Source organism: Cricetulus griseus, chromosome 5 (assembly GCF_003668045.3).
Source record: "Cricetulus griseus strain 17A/GY chromosome 5, alternate assembly CriGri-PICRH-1.0, whole genome shotgun sequence".
NCBI lineage: Eukaryota > Metazoa > Chordata > Mammalia > Rodentia > Cricetidae > Cricetulus > Cricetulus griseus.
The window spans coordinates 21,785,102-21,801,346 of NC_048598.1; the positions used below are offsets into that span (position 1 = coordinate 21,785,102).

General features: G+C 61.5%; 1 long non-coding RNA gene, 11 other non-coding genes and 1 pseudogene across 12 annotated transcripts; 4 read left to right on the top strand and 9 right to left on the bottom strand.

Annotated features, from left to right (window-relative positions):
• Positions 1-535: 535 nt before the first annotated feature.
• On the bottom strand, positions 536-607 carry Trnag-ucc. The gene has a single exon. It is a non-coding gene; the product is annotated as a tRNA-Gly (tRNA).
• A 633-nt stretch (positions 608-1,240) lies between these two features.
• On the bottom strand, positions 1,241-1,312 carry Trnad-guc. Its single transcript has one exon. It is a non-coding gene; the product is annotated as a tRNA-Asp (tRNA).
• A 530-nt stretch (positions 1,313-1,842) lies between these two features.
• On the top strand, positions 1,843-1,925 carry Trnal-cag. The gene has a single exon. It is a non-coding gene; the product is annotated as a tRNA-Leu (tRNA).
• A 923-nt stretch (positions 1,926-2,848) lies between these two features.
• Trnag-gcc lies at positions 2,849-2,919 on the top strand. Its single transcript has one exon. It is a non-coding gene; the product is annotated as a tRNA-Gly (tRNA).
• A 4,383-nt stretch (positions 2,920-7,302) lies between these two features.
• On the bottom strand, positions 7,303-7,374 carry Trnae-cuc. Its single transcript has one exon. It is a non-coding gene; the product is annotated as a tRNA-Glu (tRNA).
• A 622-nt stretch (positions 7,375-7,996) lies between these two features.
• On the bottom strand, positions 7,997-8,068 carry Trnag-ucc. The gene has a single exon. It is a non-coding gene; the product is annotated as a tRNA-Gly (tRNA).
• A 634-nt stretch (positions 8,069-8,702) lies between these two features.
• Trnad-guc lies at positions 8,703-8,774 on the bottom strand. Its single transcript has one exon. It is a non-coding gene; the product is annotated as a tRNA-Asp (tRNA).
• A 529-nt stretch (positions 8,775-9,303) lies between these two features.
• Positions 9,304-9,386, top strand: Trnal-cag. Its single transcript has one exon. It is a non-coding gene; the product is annotated as a tRNA-Leu (tRNA).
• A 914-nt stretch (positions 9,387-10,300) lies between these two features.
• On the top strand, positions 10,301-10,371 carry Trnag-gcc. The gene has a single exon. It is a non-coding gene; the product is annotated as a tRNA-Gly (tRNA).
• Positions 10,372-10,902: 531 nt separating this feature from the next.
• LOC100773913 lies at positions 10,903-11,812 on the bottom strand (annotated as a pseudogene).
• A 913-nt stretch (positions 11,813-12,725) lies between these two features.
• LOC113835880 lies at positions 12,726-16,095 on the bottom strand. Its single transcript, XR_003485636.2, has 2 exons — positions 13,715-16,095; positions 12,726-13,576 (listed from the first exon to the last, which is right to left on the bottom strand). It is a non-coding gene; the product is annotated as an uncharacterized LOC113835880 (long non-coding RNA).
• On the bottom strand, positions 14,984-15,055 carry Trnae-cuc. The gene has a single exon. It is a non-coding gene; the product is annotated as a tRNA-Glu (tRNA).
• Positions 15,531-15,602, bottom strand: Trnag-ucc. The gene has a single exon. It is a non-coding gene; the product is annotated as a tRNA-Gly (tRNA).
• Positions 16,096-16,245: the final 150 nt, after the last annotated feature.

Below are 16,245 nucleotides of genomic sequence, written 5' to 3' on the forward strand. Positions count from 1 at the left end.
CTCGCCGGCTCGCCCGCTCGTGACCGTTGCCAGCCACCCGCCGCCTGCGTCTGCGTCTGCCCTGTCAGATGCCAGATGCCAGATGCCAGATGCCAGATGCCAGAGGTCCGGTGCCCGGTGCCCTCTGCCGCTTCGCCGGCAAGTCGGGAACCACCTCCGGGACTAGACGCCTGCGCCTGGCTGATCTCCTCCCCGGTCGCCAGAGCCTCCAAACGGTGGTAGCGTCTTCCTTTTTGTAGGCGGCTGGTTAGGATAGCGATGACTAGGTGGGTGGGTGGGTGGGTGAGTGGGTGGTTGTGTTAGGTAGTAGGTAGGTGGGTGGGATGGGGGGCTGAGTGAGTTGTTTGTGTAGGTTAGGTAGGGATAGAGAGCCTGGGGGGTAGTCGTCGAGTGGGTAGTTGTGTAGGTAGGTAGGTAGGTAGGTAGGTAGGTAGGTAGGTAGGTAGGTAGGTAGGTCGGTCTCCTGGACAAGGTAAGGTGAGAGGTTCCAGGCTGGCCACCCTCGGCCCTGAACCCTGGCAAAACATGGACAGGCTGCGTTGGCCGGGAATCGAATCCGGGTCAACTGCTTGGAAGGCAGCTATGCTCACCACTATACCACCAACGCTGTGCCCCAAGGACGCCACGCACACCACGCCGGGGACTGCCACCAGCCAGCGGCCGCGCACCAACTAACTCCCTGCAGCGGCTCCACCGCGGCCTCAACCCCACAGCCAACGCCAGGGCCAAGGCCCAGGCCCAGGCCAAGCACAACCGGGGCTGCGCCGCTGCGCGCCCTTCTCACCGGCGCGTCCCGCCCGCGCCTCTCGCACGCACACAGCCGGCACACAGCCCGGCCGGTGGGGCGCTCTCGCCTCCAAACCGCTGCCATCCGGCGCACCGGGACGGCCCGGGCACGCTTCGAGAGCCCCAGGGACCAGGGTAGCACCCGGGACGGCTCCGAGCCGCCAGGTCACCATCCGGACCCGCCTGGCACAGCGCTCAGGCCACGCGAGTGGCGCTCCGCCGGCTCCGACGCCCGCAACTTCCTCGGGAGGACGGCGCGTTCCCAGGCATCCGTCGGAGCTCTGGGCAGGTGGCCGGCAAGGTACCCGAGGGCCCGAGGGCGGGAGGGCATGCCTGGCAGTAGGCCGCACGAGCCCGGCTCTTGGAGGCGGTCCCGCGGGCGCGGGCGGCAGAGTGGGACCGAGGGGTCAGCGCCCCCCGGGGCCGCCCATCGGGCAAAAATGTGACAGCTTGTCTCCCCGTCGGGGAATCGAACCCCGGTCTCCCGCGTGACAGGCGGGGATACTCACCACTATACTAACGAGGACGACGACGGCGACGGCAACCACGACGACCAACCCGAAGCCCGTCCTTCTCCGAGACCAGCCTGGCCAGGTTCGCGCAGCCTCCGTCCGATCCAAACCCCCAAGCCTCCGCCACGCGGCCACAACGCCCCTCGCAACAGGACCCGGACCCTCACCACGGTGTGACCACCGCGGCGTCGCCGGCCCGCTGCCTCCTGCCCCTTGTCCCCTCCCTGGCTGCTGAGGGGCTGCTGAGCGGGTCAGTGGGAGCTGACACCAGGCTGCGGGCCTCGCCGATGGCAGCGGGAGAGGCTGAGCGCGCACGAACCCTGGGCGGCCCTGCGACGGGTGGGGCGCAGGTGGCGGGAGCCCGTGCGGGACCCCGAGCCACATCGGCTCCTACGAGCGTCGGGACGTCGTGCGAGGCCCGCGGCTCGAGCACCCAGACCAGCACACGAGACCGTCTGCCCCGTCGCGCCAGGTCGGCTATGCTCGCGCGAGCGCGTGGGCGCCTGGTGCCAGCCAGTGGAGCCGCCTGGCGGCCCGACCCGCCGTCAGGATGGCCGAGCGGTCTAAGGCGCTGCGTTCAGGTCGCAGTCTCCCCTGGAGGCGTGGGTTCGAATCCCACTCCTGACAACATTGTTTTGTGTTGTTGTTGTTTGTGCGTGTATGTGCGTGTGCGCGTGCGCGCGCGTGTGCGCGTGCGTGCGTGTGTTTGTGTGTTTGTGTGTGTGTGTGTGTGTGTGTGTGTGTGTGTGTGTGTGTGTGTGTGTGTTTTGTTTTGCAACCTCCACCTGGAGAGACCGCCTCTCTCGCCTCCTTCCACAACTCCTCCGGCGCCGCCTCTCGCCTGACTCCAGTCAACCTTCCCTGACACAGCACTTCTGTGCGCGCAGGAGCGCCCTCCTCTCAACACCCACCAGCTACTACTGGAGGGGGGTTCTGATGGGGCGCCTGGTGGTCGTCTTGCTCCGCCTTGAGTCCGGGAGGGTGCGGGAAGGAGGCGGCTGGTCCTGAGCACGCTGGCAGGCGGCAAAGCCCGCCCGCCCGCCGGGTGCGAGAGCCTTTCGGGGAACCCTCGTCCACCCACGCGCGACTCCGCCCACCCTGATCGCCCAGCCCTCGCGTCCACCAGCTCTTTCTCGCCCATTCCGTTCCCTCCAAACTCGTGCGGGAGACGCCCACGGCGCCCCTGCTGTCGGGTGGGGTCGTCGAGGCCTCTGCTCTGCGCGGGTGACCGTTCCCTACGCACACCTGGCAGACGCTGGGCGCACGCACAGACACCCGGCCGGCCGCCGGGCCGCTGGCTCGCCCGCAGCGGCGGGCTTGACTTGGGGCCCTGGCGTCCGGGCGGGAGAGGCGCGGCTCACCCCGCGAGCTCACCGTCAGTGTGGACCCGGGACTCTGGTCTCCGTGTCCCTGGCGCTCCCCTGCCGGGTGTATGGAGCCGGGGCCCAGGACCTTCCTGCCAGGGCAAGAGGAGGGAGCTCTCCGGTGGTGGGACCTTCGGCGGCGAGCACGGGCTGTGACGGCGGTCGTGGGGAATGGTGTTGTCCATGGCATGGGTGGTTCAGTGGTAGAATTCTCGCCTGCCACGCGGGAGGCCCGGGTTCGATTCCCGGCCCATGCAGAGACCAGTCCCTTTTGGTTCTGAGGCACGCACGCACACTGCAATGTCTGGCTCCACATCTCCTCCTGCCCAACCCTGGCGCGGGCTCCAGCGCCAGCTGCATTCCCGTGATCCACGGGCAGCCCACCAGCCTAGTCTCCTCTGCTCCACTTGAGCCAGCCACTCCCTGCATCAGCTCTGCCACAGCCACCCGCGCCAGTTCCTCAAGTCCACTTCAAAGGACTTGACGTACTCATCCTCCCGCAGGCTCTCGCCCACACCAAGCCCCCCCATGTTTCTTTTAAGGCGCCCCGGACTCCACCCACACCCCACACCCACCGCCCAGTGCTGTCTGTCCCTACACAGACTGGCTGTCTCTCTCAGAGTGGACACTTGGTGGACCTCTCTTGGCCGGAGCCCGAGACACGGCCCTAGCCCCAGACTTTGTTGTGCTCCCTGGCGCAGGAACAGTCCGGGTAGGGACGAGGGTGCCTCCTTTCCCAATCGCATGGCTCTAGACCCCTGAGAGCTGCCCGGCTCCGGATGGGATTGGACAGAGGACGGATCTTCCCAGTCTCTCAGCACACAAACAGGTCGCTGGTTTGTATGTTGTCTGCGTTCATCCCCAAAACCTCATTTTATTCCCAATAACACCATATAAAACAGATAGAACTGTAGTTGTTTTATTTTTTCTTTCTGTTTTCTTTAATATGGTTTACTCTTGGGGACACGCCACCCAGGACCCAAGTCAATACAAGGAGACTCCTTACTCAGAAATGCGCCGCCTTAGCTTGCCTTGTATCTAGCCAGCTTTCTTTCCTTAACCTAAATTGTCCCATCTCCCCCGCATTTCTTTTTTCTTTCTTTCTTTCTTCCTTTCTTCCTTTCTTTCTTTCTTTCTTTCTTTCTTTCTTTGTGTTTTTCTCTGTTTTTGCCTCTGGGCTTCTCCCTTTCACTCTTCTACTTCTCTTTCCTTCTTACTGAGTGGCTGGCTGGGTGGCTAGGTGACTGGCCCCTGGTGTCCTCCTCTCCTTCTCCTCCTCTCACCGATCACCTTACTTCTGCTGTTTCTTCTCTCCGCCTGGCAGCCCCTCCTATCCCTCTCCCAACTGGCTATTGGCGGGTCAGCTCCTTATTAGACCAGTCAGGTGTTTTAGGCAGGCAAAATGACAAACGCAACAGAAAAGAATGCAGTGCACCTTTGCATCGTTAAACAAATAGTTTACAGCATAAACGAATGAAATGCAAGGAAAAATAATAATCCAAAACAAAGAACGACATAGATGCCGCCAGCACCATTTAATCATTCAAACCTTCAACGTTCACTCTCCTTAAATCACCCAGAGTCTCTTTCAAGATTCAAAGCATCTCTAGGATATGCAAAGTCCCTCAGCAACTCTTTTGTCCCTTCACTGTGCTACCTATGGGCTTCTGCAAATTCCAATGTAAAAAAAAAAAAAGTTGGTTTTTTTTTTTGCCATTTTTAAGTTAAACACTGGTTTTGCAGGGAGAAGAAAGTAGAATCGGGGCGCGATCGCGAGCATAGGAAAGCAAAACCGAAGTCGCCACAGTCCAAAGCCCAGTGTCTGACATCTCCTGTTCACTAGCTATCTCTTGGGTGACAGAGGGCGTGGACAGTCACATTCCCGCAGCTCTGCCATCACGGCATGTGCAGTTTGTCTCCCAGGCCTAGACGGGCTGCGTTCTAAGGCTGCTGCTCACCTCGGTGGTTGTCCCATGATACAGGCCTCCATCCCCAAGACCCTCGCCTTGGCCGGTGACAGCCGCTGCTGAACTTTCTTCTGGGGACTCTGAGCCTGCCACGTGGTTGTTCGTGCCAAGTTTGGCTGTTCCCCATGAGCCACCCCTTCCGGTTGCCGCGTGGCTTCCACTGAACCTTCGGACTCTCTTGGGGAACCTCGGACCCACCACCCAATTCCAAGCCTCTGTTGCTCTCCAGGTTCCATCCTTGCTCGCCTTCGAAGCCATCAATCACCACATAGCTGACTCCTGCGCGTTTTCAAAATGTGTGCGGCAGCCTGGCTCCACCTGAGGTTCAGCCTCTGAACAAGGACATTCGGGAAGCACCCCAAGGGCGTTTCACCTCAGGGCCGCTGCTGTCGCCTTAATAATCATCGCTGGATTCTCGGCTCCAGGCTTGCACCAGCAAGGATCAATGGTCCCTGCACAGCCAGGTTTCTTTCACCTTGGTGCCTCAGCTCTCTGGCTCTTTCATCACACACGCTTCCTCGGCCTCAGCCTCAACCTCAGCGGAGCCGGACCACAGATTCTCCATTCCCAACACCGAATGGCCGCAACACAGTCTCTCGGGCATTTATTTCCCAGCTGCCCTCTGCCACTTGACGAGCCAGAGCCGGGCCTCCATCCTCTGCGTTGATCTCCGCATTCTCTTCCAAGCACGCCCTTAGAGGCAGAGGAGCGCAGCCAGCTTGGAGCGTTCAGTTGCTTTGCTTTCCACACCCACACTTCAAAGGCCTTCCGCAATCTTCCCGAGGGCGCCGCGATCCGGGTCTGGGTCTGTCACATCAACACCCCACTCCTGGTACCCCTTTGGATCCGAGTTAGGCTGCTCTTGTTGTGATCCAACACCAGGGACAAAAGCAACTTGGGAGAAGAACAGGCTGGTTCTCCTTAAAGCTCCCTCCCAGAGGGAACCCCGGGACCGGAACCCGGAGGCAGGAACTGATGCAGTAGCCCGGGCTGGGTGGGAGAGTGCTCCCTACTAGCTTGCTCAGCCTGCTGGCCTACACAGCTCAGCACCACTTGCCCAGGCAGGGGTGGCAGGCCCCTAGCCACAACTCTCCTCCCACCCCCACCCGCACCCGAGCACCATCGCTGAGCCTTGTGTGCTGTCCCGCAGCCATCACTCATCTTCGCCGGCACTCGCTGTACACACAGACGTCGTTCTCAGTTTAGATTCCCTCTCCCCAGAAGCGCCAAGTTGACACGATCCAAACCGCACAGCGCCAAGCCCGGAACCCTGCAGTTGGCACGCAACGGTCCGGCCTGGCTTGGACACCTGCTGCCATAGGATTGCCCAGGGTCTGTTTCCCACGCCTATTCTCCTAGCTCACGGCTGGCCCCGGGACGGAGGGACAGCGCGGCCGGCCGGACACACCCTTCCCAGATGCTGCTCCACACTGCTCTCTCTCGTCTGCGGGTGTCCCGGATCCGGAGGGCTTCAGTTGCAAGGGAGGCGTAGAGTCGGGTGGGGGAGGAGGTACTGTGTGTGTTTCCCAAGGATCTGCTGGCATCTCCCACTATGCCGGCGGTCGCGCTCGAGGAGAACTGCCTCTGAGTCCCAGATCGGCTGGCAAGGTCAGAACCGAGGGGAACCGGCAGGGGACCCAGGGAGTGCGCAAAGGTTCCTCACCACTTTCCCGACTCAGGCCGGTGTCCGCAAGCCTTCTCCCACGCCCCCCACCCTCCGACACCATGGAGCCGCAGAAACCCTGCCTTCAGGTTACAACCGCCAGGCTTGGCCTTAGCTCTCCCCAGCCGCTCTAGGGCTCTAGGGGCTTTCGAGGAAACCGTGCCTCGGCTGGGCTCGTTCACTGTTGGCTCCCCTCCTCCCCCGCAGAGCTGGCTAAGGGTATCCCACCAGGTGCTGTGGACTGCCAACTGGCAGACCTGGCCTTCTGCCGGACACTGACACCTCCCCACCGCACCCCACCCGATACAAGTTCTCCACCCGAATCCATCCCTTACCAAACGACCACCATAAACAATCACCGAGATCCCCTGGAATTTTCCAAGATACACAAAAACACACACGAGAGAGAGAGCGCGAGAGCGTGAGCGAGAGAGAAACAGAGAGAGAGTGACAGACAGACAGAGAGAGACAGACAGACAGACAGAGAGAGAGAGAGAGAGAGAGAGAGAGAGAGAGAGAGAGAGACCCACTCATAAGTACAAACACACGGACACCTAAAGTATAATGAAAAAAAAATCGCTACACTTATCTGAACTGGTCGTTGAGTTGTGAAGAGCAGGGTAGAGGTCACAGGGATATGGTGATCCATACAGGTGACCCAGGTGGGGCAGGTGGGGCAGGTGGGGCCCTCCAGCTAGAGGGTTTCTTCCAGACCAAAGCGCAGGCATGGGAGTGTGAGGCGGAGACTCGGTGGGCTCGGTGAGTGTCTGGGAAGAAAGCATGTGCCGGAGCGCTGCGCTGTGTGTCGGGTGTGCGCGAGTGGGAAAAGAGTGGAGTTACGGGTGAGGGGTGTGTGTTGGTGTGCGTGTGCTAGCAAGAGAGGCAAGCGGAGTGGAGTAGAGCAGCAGAGGCGCTGTTGGGTAAAAGGGAGACGAGGTGCGACGACCAAGGAGGCTGGCCAGAGAAAAGCAGGCGTCTAAAGTGCAGAGAGGAAGAAGAGAAGAGCTGGCTTCCCTGACCGGGAATCGAACCCGGGCCGCGGCGGTGAGAGCGCCGAATCCTAACCACTAGACCACCAGGGAGCATAGTCTACAACCGACGGTCCCCGCTCTCCCCTGCTGGACACAGACACCCTGCCAGCCTCTCAGCCAGTCTGACATCCAGACTGCCGGACGGACGGCCCGCTCGCCAGCTCGCCGGCTCGCCCGCTCGTGACCGTTGCCAGCCACCCGCCGCCTGCGTCTGCGTCTGCCCTGTCAGATGCCAGATGCCAGATGCCAGATGCCAGATGCCAGAGGTCCGGTGCCCGGTGCCCTCTGCCGCTTCGCCGGCAAGTCGGGAACCACCTCCGGGACTAGACGCCTGCGCCTGGCTGATCTCCTCCCCGGTCGCCAGAGCCTCCAAACGTCTAGCGTCTCCTTCTTTGGGGCGGGCGGTAGGTAGCTAGCTAGGTGGGTGGGTGGGTGGGTGAGTGGGTGGTTGTGTAGGTAGGTAGGTAGGTGGGTAGGTAGGTGGGTGGGTGGGTGGGTGAGTGGGTGGTTGTGTAGGTAGGTAGGTGGGTAGGTGGGTAGGTGAGTGGGTAGTTGTGTAGGTAGGTAGGTAGGTAGGTAGGTAGGTAGGTAGGTCGGTCTCCTGGACAAGGTAAGGTGAGAGGTTCCAGGCTGGCCACCCTCGGCCCTGAACCCTGGCAAAACATGGACAGGCTGCGTTGGCCGGGAATCGAACCCGGGTCAACTGCTTGGAAGGCAGCTATGCTCACCACTATACCACCAACGCTGTGCCCCAAGGACGCCACGCACACCACGCCGGGGACTGCCACCAGCCAGCGGCCGCGCACCAACTAACTCCCTGCAGCGGCTCCACCGCGGCCTCAACCCCACAGCCAACGCCAGGGCCAAGGCCCAGGCCCAGGCCAAGCACAACCGGGGCTGCGCCGCTGCGCGCCCTTCTCACCGGCGCGTCCCGCCCGCGCCTCTCGCACGCACACAGCCCGGCACACAGCCCGGCCGGTGGGGCGCTCTCGCCTCCAAACCGCTGCCATCCGGCGCACCGGGACGGCCCGGGCACGCTTCGAGAGCCCCAGGGACCAGGGTAGCACCCGGGACGGCTCCGAGCCGCCAGGTCACCATCCGGACCCGCCTGGCACAGCGCTCAGGCCACGCGAGTGGCGCTCCGCCGGCTCCGACGCCCGCAACTTCCTCGGGAGGACGGCGCGTTCCCAGGCATCCGTCGGAGCTCTGGGCAGGTGGCCGGCGAGGTACCAGAGGGCCCGAGGGCGGGAGGGCATGCCTGGCAGTAGGCCGCACGAGCCCGGCTCTTGGACGCGGTCCCGCGGGCGCGGGCGGCAGAGTGGGGCCGAGGGGTCAGCGCCCCCCGGGGCCGCCCATCGGGCAAAAATGTGACAGCTTGTCTCCCCGTCGGGGAATCGAACCCCGGTCTCCCGCGTGACAGGCGGGGATACTCACCACTATACTAACGAGGACGACGACGGCGACGGCATCCACGACGACCAACCCGACGCCCGTCCTTCTCCGAGACCAGCCTGGCCAGGTTCGCCAGCCTCCGTCCGATCCAAACCCCCAAGCCTCCGCCACGCGGCCACAACGCCCCTCGCAACAGGACCCGGACCCTCACCACGGTGTGACCACCGCGGCGTCGCCGGCCCGCTGCCTCCTGCCCCTTGTCCCCTCCCTGGCTGCTGAGGGGCTGCTGAGCGGGTCAGTGGGAGCTGACACCAGGCTGCGGGCCTCGCCGATGGCAGCGGGAGAGGCTGAGCGCGCACGAACCCTGGGCGGCCCTGCGACGGGTGGGGCGCAGGTGGCGGGAGCCCGTGCGGGACCCCGAGCCACATCGGCTCCTACGAGCGTCGGGACGTCGTGCGAGGCCCGCGGCTCGAGCACCCAGACCAGCACACGAGACCGTCTGCCCCGTCGCGCCAGGTCGGCTATGCTCGCGCGAGCGCGTGGGCGCCTGGTGCCAGCCAGTGGAGCCGCCTGGCGGCCCGACCCGCCGTCAGGATGGCCGAGCGGTCTAAGGCGCTGCGTTCAGGTCGCAGTCTCCCCTGGAGGCGTGGGTTCGAATCCCACTCCTGACAACATTGTTTTGTGTTGTTGTTGTTGTTTGTGCGTGTATGTGCGTGTGCGCGTGCGCGCGCGTGTGCGCGTGCGTGCGTGTGTTTGTGTGTTTGTGTGTGTGTGTGTGTGTGTGTGTGTGTGTGTGTGTGTGTGTGTGTGTGTTTTGTTTTGCAACCTCCACCTGGAGAGACCGCCTCTCTCGCCTCCTCCCGCGCCGCCTCTCGCCTGACTCCAGTCAACCTTCCCTGACACAGCACTCCTGTGCGCGCAGGAGCGCCCTCCTCTCAACACCCACCAGCTACTACTGGAGGGGGGTTCTGATGGGGCGCCTGGTGGTCGTCTTGCTCCGCCTTGAGTCCGGGAGGGTGCGGGAAGGAGGCGGCTGGTCCTGAGCACGCTGGCAGGCGGCAAAGCCCGCCCGCCCGCCGGGTGCGAGAGCCTTTCGGGGAACCCTCGTCCACCCACGCGCGACTCCGCCCACCCTGATCGCCCAGCCCTCGCGTCCACCAGCTCTTTCTCGCCCATTCCGTTCCCTCCAAACTCGTGCGGGAGACGCCCACGGCGCCCCTGCTGTCGGGTGGGGTCGTCGAGGCCTCTGCTCTGCGCGGGTGACCGTTCCCTACGCACACCTGGCAGACGCTGGGCGCACGCACAGACACCCGGCCGGCCGCCGGGCCGCTGGCTCGCCCGCAGCGGCGGGCTTGACTTGGGGCCCTGGCGTCCGGGCGGGAGAGGCGCGGCTCACCCCGCGAGCTCACCGTCAGTGTGGACCCGGGACTCTGGTCTCCGTGTCCCTGGCGCTCCCCTGCCGGGTGTATGGAGCCGGGGCCCAGGACCTTCCTGCCAGGGCAAGGGGAGGGAGCTCTCTGGTGGTGGGACTGCCGGCGGCGAGCACGGGCTGTGACGACGGTCGTGGGGAATGGTGTTGTCCATGGCATGGGTGGTTCAGTGGTAGAATTCTCGCCTGCCACGCGGGAGGCCCGGGTTCGATTCCCGGCCCATGCAGAGACCAGTCCCTTTTGGCTCTGAGGCACGCACGCACACTGCAATGTCCGGCTCCAATGTCCTCGGCGCCACGCATCTCCTCCTGCCCAACCCCGGCCTCCAGCGCCTGCTGCATTCCCATGATCCACGGCAGCTCACCAGCCTAGTCTCCTCTGCTCCACTTGAGCCAGCCCCTCCCTGCATCAACCTCCCGCAGGCTCTCCCTCGCGCACCAAGCCCCTCGATCTTTCATTCATTCATTCATTCTGTCTTTCTTCCTTCCTTTGTGTGTGTGTGTGTGAGAGAGAGAGAGAGAGAGAGGAGAGAGAGAGGGAGAGAGAGAGAGAGAGAGGGGGGAGAGAGAGAGAGAGAGAGAGAGAGAGAGAGAGAGAGAGAGAGAGAGAGATCCAGGTAATTTCGTATTCTGTTACCTCACAGTGGGCAGTACCAGGATGCAGTATGAGCTACACCCTTCCCACCTGCCCTGCTACCACTCCTTCCCCGTATCCCATTCCCACAAGAAGTTAGGATGGGGGCTTGCTCCCAGGTCTCTCAATCCAGTGCCACCTCTCATGGGTTGAGGTGGGCTGTTAGTGCAGCTGTTTAGATACAGCTGAACTCTTGGAAGCGGGGTGCACAGCTCAGCCAGGCTTCAACAAATCGGCTCCAGCCCATGAAAAGGAAGGAGCATGTACCAGGACGCACACCACAGCGCAACGGGTTAAGAATGGAGGCCTGGCCCTGGCCCTGGCCCTCTGAGGCCTCTTCCTGTAACAGTGGCAGTGTCTGGCGGATGACACGGGTGGTCACCACAGTGATGACTGATTCTTTCAGCTCCATGTTGTGGGCGACCCTGTGGATGGTCCCATGAATCACAAAGACATTGGTACAGGCAGCAAGAAGGAGCTCAGCATCACTGCAGGGCCTGCAGGCATCAAGATCTTGGATTGGGGAGGCATTTTCGCATGCGGGTCCTTGTCCAGCTCAAAAAGGAAGGCAGCAACTCTGCGGCTGATGAGGCGATGTGGGGTGGCCTGAAGGAAAAGGGCCCGGCTGTCGCGGGGACACTATACTATGCAGCGGCTCCTAGTCGGGTCTGGACCCTCCGCTAGTAGCAACTCTAAGTTGCCGCCCATCCGTTCAGCGAAGTCCTGGGCACCAGCGAAGGGCCGCGCGGGGCGCATACAGACGATGCTGGGCTGTATTCCTGGGTCCGGGCTGCCAGGGTCAAGCGCAGCGCCTCGGCTGGATATAGCTATTCGATAGTGCCCTCAGTACAATACAGGGTCAGCTGCCCCAGGCTGCCGGGCTGCTTGGCCAAACTGCTACACCTCCAGCAGCAACGGTCCTTAGAGTAGCGGGCACGAACAGATGAGGGCAGGAGGCCGAGGACAGCACGCAGAGAAGCGCCGCCTACAGACAAGGCTCGGGACCCGCCGGGACCTCGGGTTGCCGTCACGGGAGGTCAGAGACACAGCACTAGCCGCGGGCAGCGTAGCCTCCGGGCGCTTCCACACAATCGCTCCATTTTTCTTTTAAGGCGCCCCGGACACCACCCACACCCCACACCTCCAGCGTCTCACCACACAGTGCTGTCCCCACACAGACTGGCTGTCTCTCTCAGAGTGGACACTTGGTGGACCTCTCTTGGCCGGAGCCCGAGGCACGGCCCTAGCCCCAGACTTGGTTGTGCTCCCTGGCGCAGGAACAGTCCGGGTAGGGACGAGGGTGCCTCCTTTCCCAATCGCATGGCTCTAGACACCTGAGAGCTGCCCGGCTCCGGATGGGATTGGACAGAGGACGTGTCTTCCCAGTCTCTCAGCACACAAACAGGTCCCTGGTTGAGCTATAAGCTTTCCTGTCTGCGTTCATCCCCAAAAGCTCATTTTATTCCCAATATCACCATATAAAACAGGTTGTTTTTTTTTGTTGTTGTTCTTTTTTCTTTAATCTGGTTTACTCTTGGACACACGCCACACTATTCCCAAATAAATACGAGGAGACTCCTTCTTACTTATAATTGCCCTGGCTTATCTTGCCTTATTTCTAGCCAACTTTCTTTCCTTAACGTAAATTATACCATCTTCCCCCTTTCTTTTTCTTTCTTTCTCTTTCTCTCACGCTCCCTCCCTCCCTTCCTTCCTTCCTTCCTTCCTTTCTTTGTGTTTTTCTTTTTCTTTTTTTTTCTTTTTTGCCTCTGGGCTTCTCCCTTTCACTCTTCTACTTCTCTTTCCTTCTTACTGAGTGGCTGGCTGGGTGGCTAGGTGGCTGGCCCCTGGTGTCCTCCTCTCCTTCTCCTTCTCTCACCGCTCACCTTACTTCTGCTGTTTCTTCTCTCCGCCTGGAAGCCTCGCCCATCCCTAGCCAACTGGCTATTAGAAGTTCAGCTCTTTATTAGACCAGTCAGGTGTTTTAGGCAGGCAAAATGACAAACGCAACAGAAAAGATTGCAGTGCACCTTTGCGTCGTTAAACAAATAGTTTACAGCATAAACGAATGAAATGCAAGGAAAAATAATAATCCACAACAAAGAACGACATAGATGCCGCCGCACCATTTAATCATCCAAACCTTCAACCTTCATTCTCCTTAAATCACCCAGAGTCTCTTTTAAGATTCAAAGCATCTCTAGGATATGCAAAGTCCCTCAGCAACTCTTTTGTCCCTTCACTGTGCTACCTATGGGCTTCTGCAAATTCCAATGTAAAAAAAGTTTTTTTTTCTTTCCATTTTTAAGTTAAACACTGGTTTTCCAGGGAGATGAAAGAAGAGTCGGGGCGCGATCGCGAGCATAGGAAAGCAAAACCGAAGTCGCCACGGTCCAAAGCCCAGTGTCTGACATCTACTGTTCACTAGCAATCTTGTGGGTGACAGAGGGCGAGGACAGTCACATTCCGGCAGCTCTCCATCACAGCACATGCAGTTTGTCTCCCAGGCCTAGACGGGCTGCGTTCTAAGGCTGCTGCTCCCCTCGGTGGTTGTCCCATGATACAGGCCTCCATCCCCAAGACCCTCGCCTTGGCCGGTGACAGAGGCTGCTGAACTTTCTTCTGTGGATTCTGAGCCTGCCACGTGGATGTTCTTGCAAAGCTTTGGCTGTTCCCCATGAGCCACCTTTTCCGGTTGCCGCGTGGCTTCCACTGAACCTTCAGCCGTGTCCCTTCAAAAACTCCCCAGAAGCGCCAAGATTACATAATCCAAACCGCACAGCGCCAAGCCCGGAACCCTGCAGTTGGCACGCAACGGTCCGGCCTGGCTTGGACACCTGCTGCCATAGGATTGCCCAGGGTCTGTTTCCCACGCCTATTCTCCTAGTTCACGGCTGGCCCGGGGACCGAGGGACAGCACTGCCGGCCGGACTCACCCTTCCCAGATGCTGCTCCACACTGCTCTCTCTCCTCTCCTGGTGCCGGTGATCCCGAGGGCTTCAGTTGCAAGGGAGGCGTAGAGTCGGGTGGGGAGGAGGCACTGTGTGTGTTTCCCAAGAATCTGCTGGCATCTCCCACTATGCCGGCGGTCGCGCTCGAGGAGAACTGCCTCTGTGTCCCAGATCGGCTGGCAAGGTCAGAACCGAGGGGAACCGGCAGGGGACCCAAGGAGTGCACAAAGGTTCCGCACCACTTTCCCGACTCTGGCCGGTGTCCGCAAGCCTTCTCCCACGCCCCCCACCCTCCCACACCATGGAGCCGCAGAAACCCTGCCTTCAGGTTACAACCGCCAGGCTTGGCCTTAGCTCTCCCCAGCTGCTCTAGGGCTCTAGGGGCTTTCGAGGAAACCGTGCCTCGGCTGTTGGCTCCCCTCTTCCCCCGCAGAGCTGACTAAGGGTATCCCACCAGGTGCTTTGGACTGCGAACTGGCAGACCTGGCCTTCTGCGGGACACTGACACCTCCCCACCGCACCCCACCGATACAAGTTCTCCACCCGAATCCATCCCTTACCTAACGACCACCGTAAACAATCACGGAGATCCCCTGGAATTTTGCAAGATACACAAAAACACACACGAGAGAGAGAGAGCGCGCGAGAGAGATACAGACACACACACACACACACACACACACACACACAGAGAGAGAGAGAGAGAGAGAGAGAGAGAGAGAGAGAGAGAGAGAGAGAGAGAGAGACCCACTCACAGGCACAAACACACGCACACCCAAAGTATACTGAAAAAAATCGCTACATTTATCTGAACTGGTCGCTGAGTTGTGAAGAGCAGGGTAGAGGTCACAGGGACCTGCTGATCCAAACAGGTGACCCAGGTGGGACAGGTGGGACAGGTGGGGCAGGTGGGGCAGATGGGGCAGATGGGGCAGATGGGGCAGATGGGGCCCTTCAGCTAGAGGGTTTCTTCCAGACCAAAGCGCAGGCATGGGAGTGTGAGGCGGAGACTCCGTGGGCTCCGTGAGTGTCTGGGAAGAAAGCATGTGCCGGAGCGCGCTGCGTGGCGGGTGTGTGCGGGCTGAGACGGTGGGAGGGGAGTGGGAAGCTAAGAAAAGAGTGGAGTGTTGAGATCGGGCTCTTATCTTACCCGTGAGTGGAGTAGAGCAGCTGGGGCGCTCTTGGGCAAAAGGGAGGAGAGGCGAGGAAGCTAAGGAGCCTGATGGCTAATGTGCAAAGAAGAAATTAGCATGTTTCCCTGACCGGGAATCGAACCCGGGCAGCGGCGGTGAGAGCGCCGAATCCTAACCACTAGACCACCAGGGAGCATTGTCTGCAACCGACGGTCCCGCTCTCCCCTGCTGGACACAGACACCCTGCCAGCCTCTCAGCCAGTCTGACAGCCAGACTGCCGGACGGACGGCCCGCTCGCCAGCTCGCCGGCTCGCCCGCTTGTGACCGTTGCCAGCCACCCACCGCCTGCGTCTGCCCCTGCCCTGCCAGATGCCAGATGCCAGATGCCAGATGCCAGATGCCAGATGCCAGAGGTCCGGTGCCCGGGGCCGTCTGCCGCTTCGCCGGCAAGTCGGGAACCATCTCCGGGATAGACGCCTGCGCCTAGCAGATCTCCTCCCCGGCCGCCAGAGCCTCAAAACGTCTAGCGCCTCCTTCTTTGGTGTTGGCGGTAGGTAGGTAGGTAGGTAGGTAGGTAGGTCGGTTACTTGTTCTCCTGGACAAGGTAAGGTGAGAGGTTCCAGGCTGGCCACCCTCGGCCCTGAACCCTGGCAAAACATGGACAGGCTGCGTTGGCCGGGAATCGAATCCGGGTCAACTGCTTGGAAGGCAGCTATGCTCACCACTATACCACCAACGCTGTGCCCCAAGGACGCCACGCACACCACGCCGGGGACTGCCACCAGCCAGCGGCCGCGCACCAACTAACTCCCTGCACCGGCTCCACCGCGGCCTCAACCCCACAGCCAACGCCAGGGCCAAGGCCCAGGCCCAGGCCCAGGCCAAGCACAACCGGGGCTGCGCCGCTGCGCGCCCTTCTCACCGGCGCGTCCCGCCCGCGCCTCTCGCACGCACACAGCCCGGCCAGTGGGGCGCTCTCGCCTCCAAACCGCTGCCATCCGGCGCACCGGGACGGCCCGGGCACGCTTCGAGGGCCCCAGGGACCAGGGTAGCACCCGGGACGGCTCCCAGCCGCCAGGTCACCATCGGGACCCGCCTGGCACAGCGCTCAGGCCAGGCGAGTGGGGCGCCGGCGGCTCCGACGCCCGCCGCTTCCTCGGGAGGACGGCGCGTTCCCAGGCGTCCGTCGGAGCTCTGGGCAGGTGGCCGGCAAGGTACCCGAGGGCCCGAGGGCGGGAGGGCATGCCTGGCAGTGGGCAGTGTGCAGCTCGAATGTGGCCAAGGGACAGCGCCCCCGGGGTCGCGGATCCTGCTGAAAAAATTATAGCTTTTTTCCCCATCATGGAAATCAACCCCGGTCTTCCGGGTGACAGGCGTGGTTA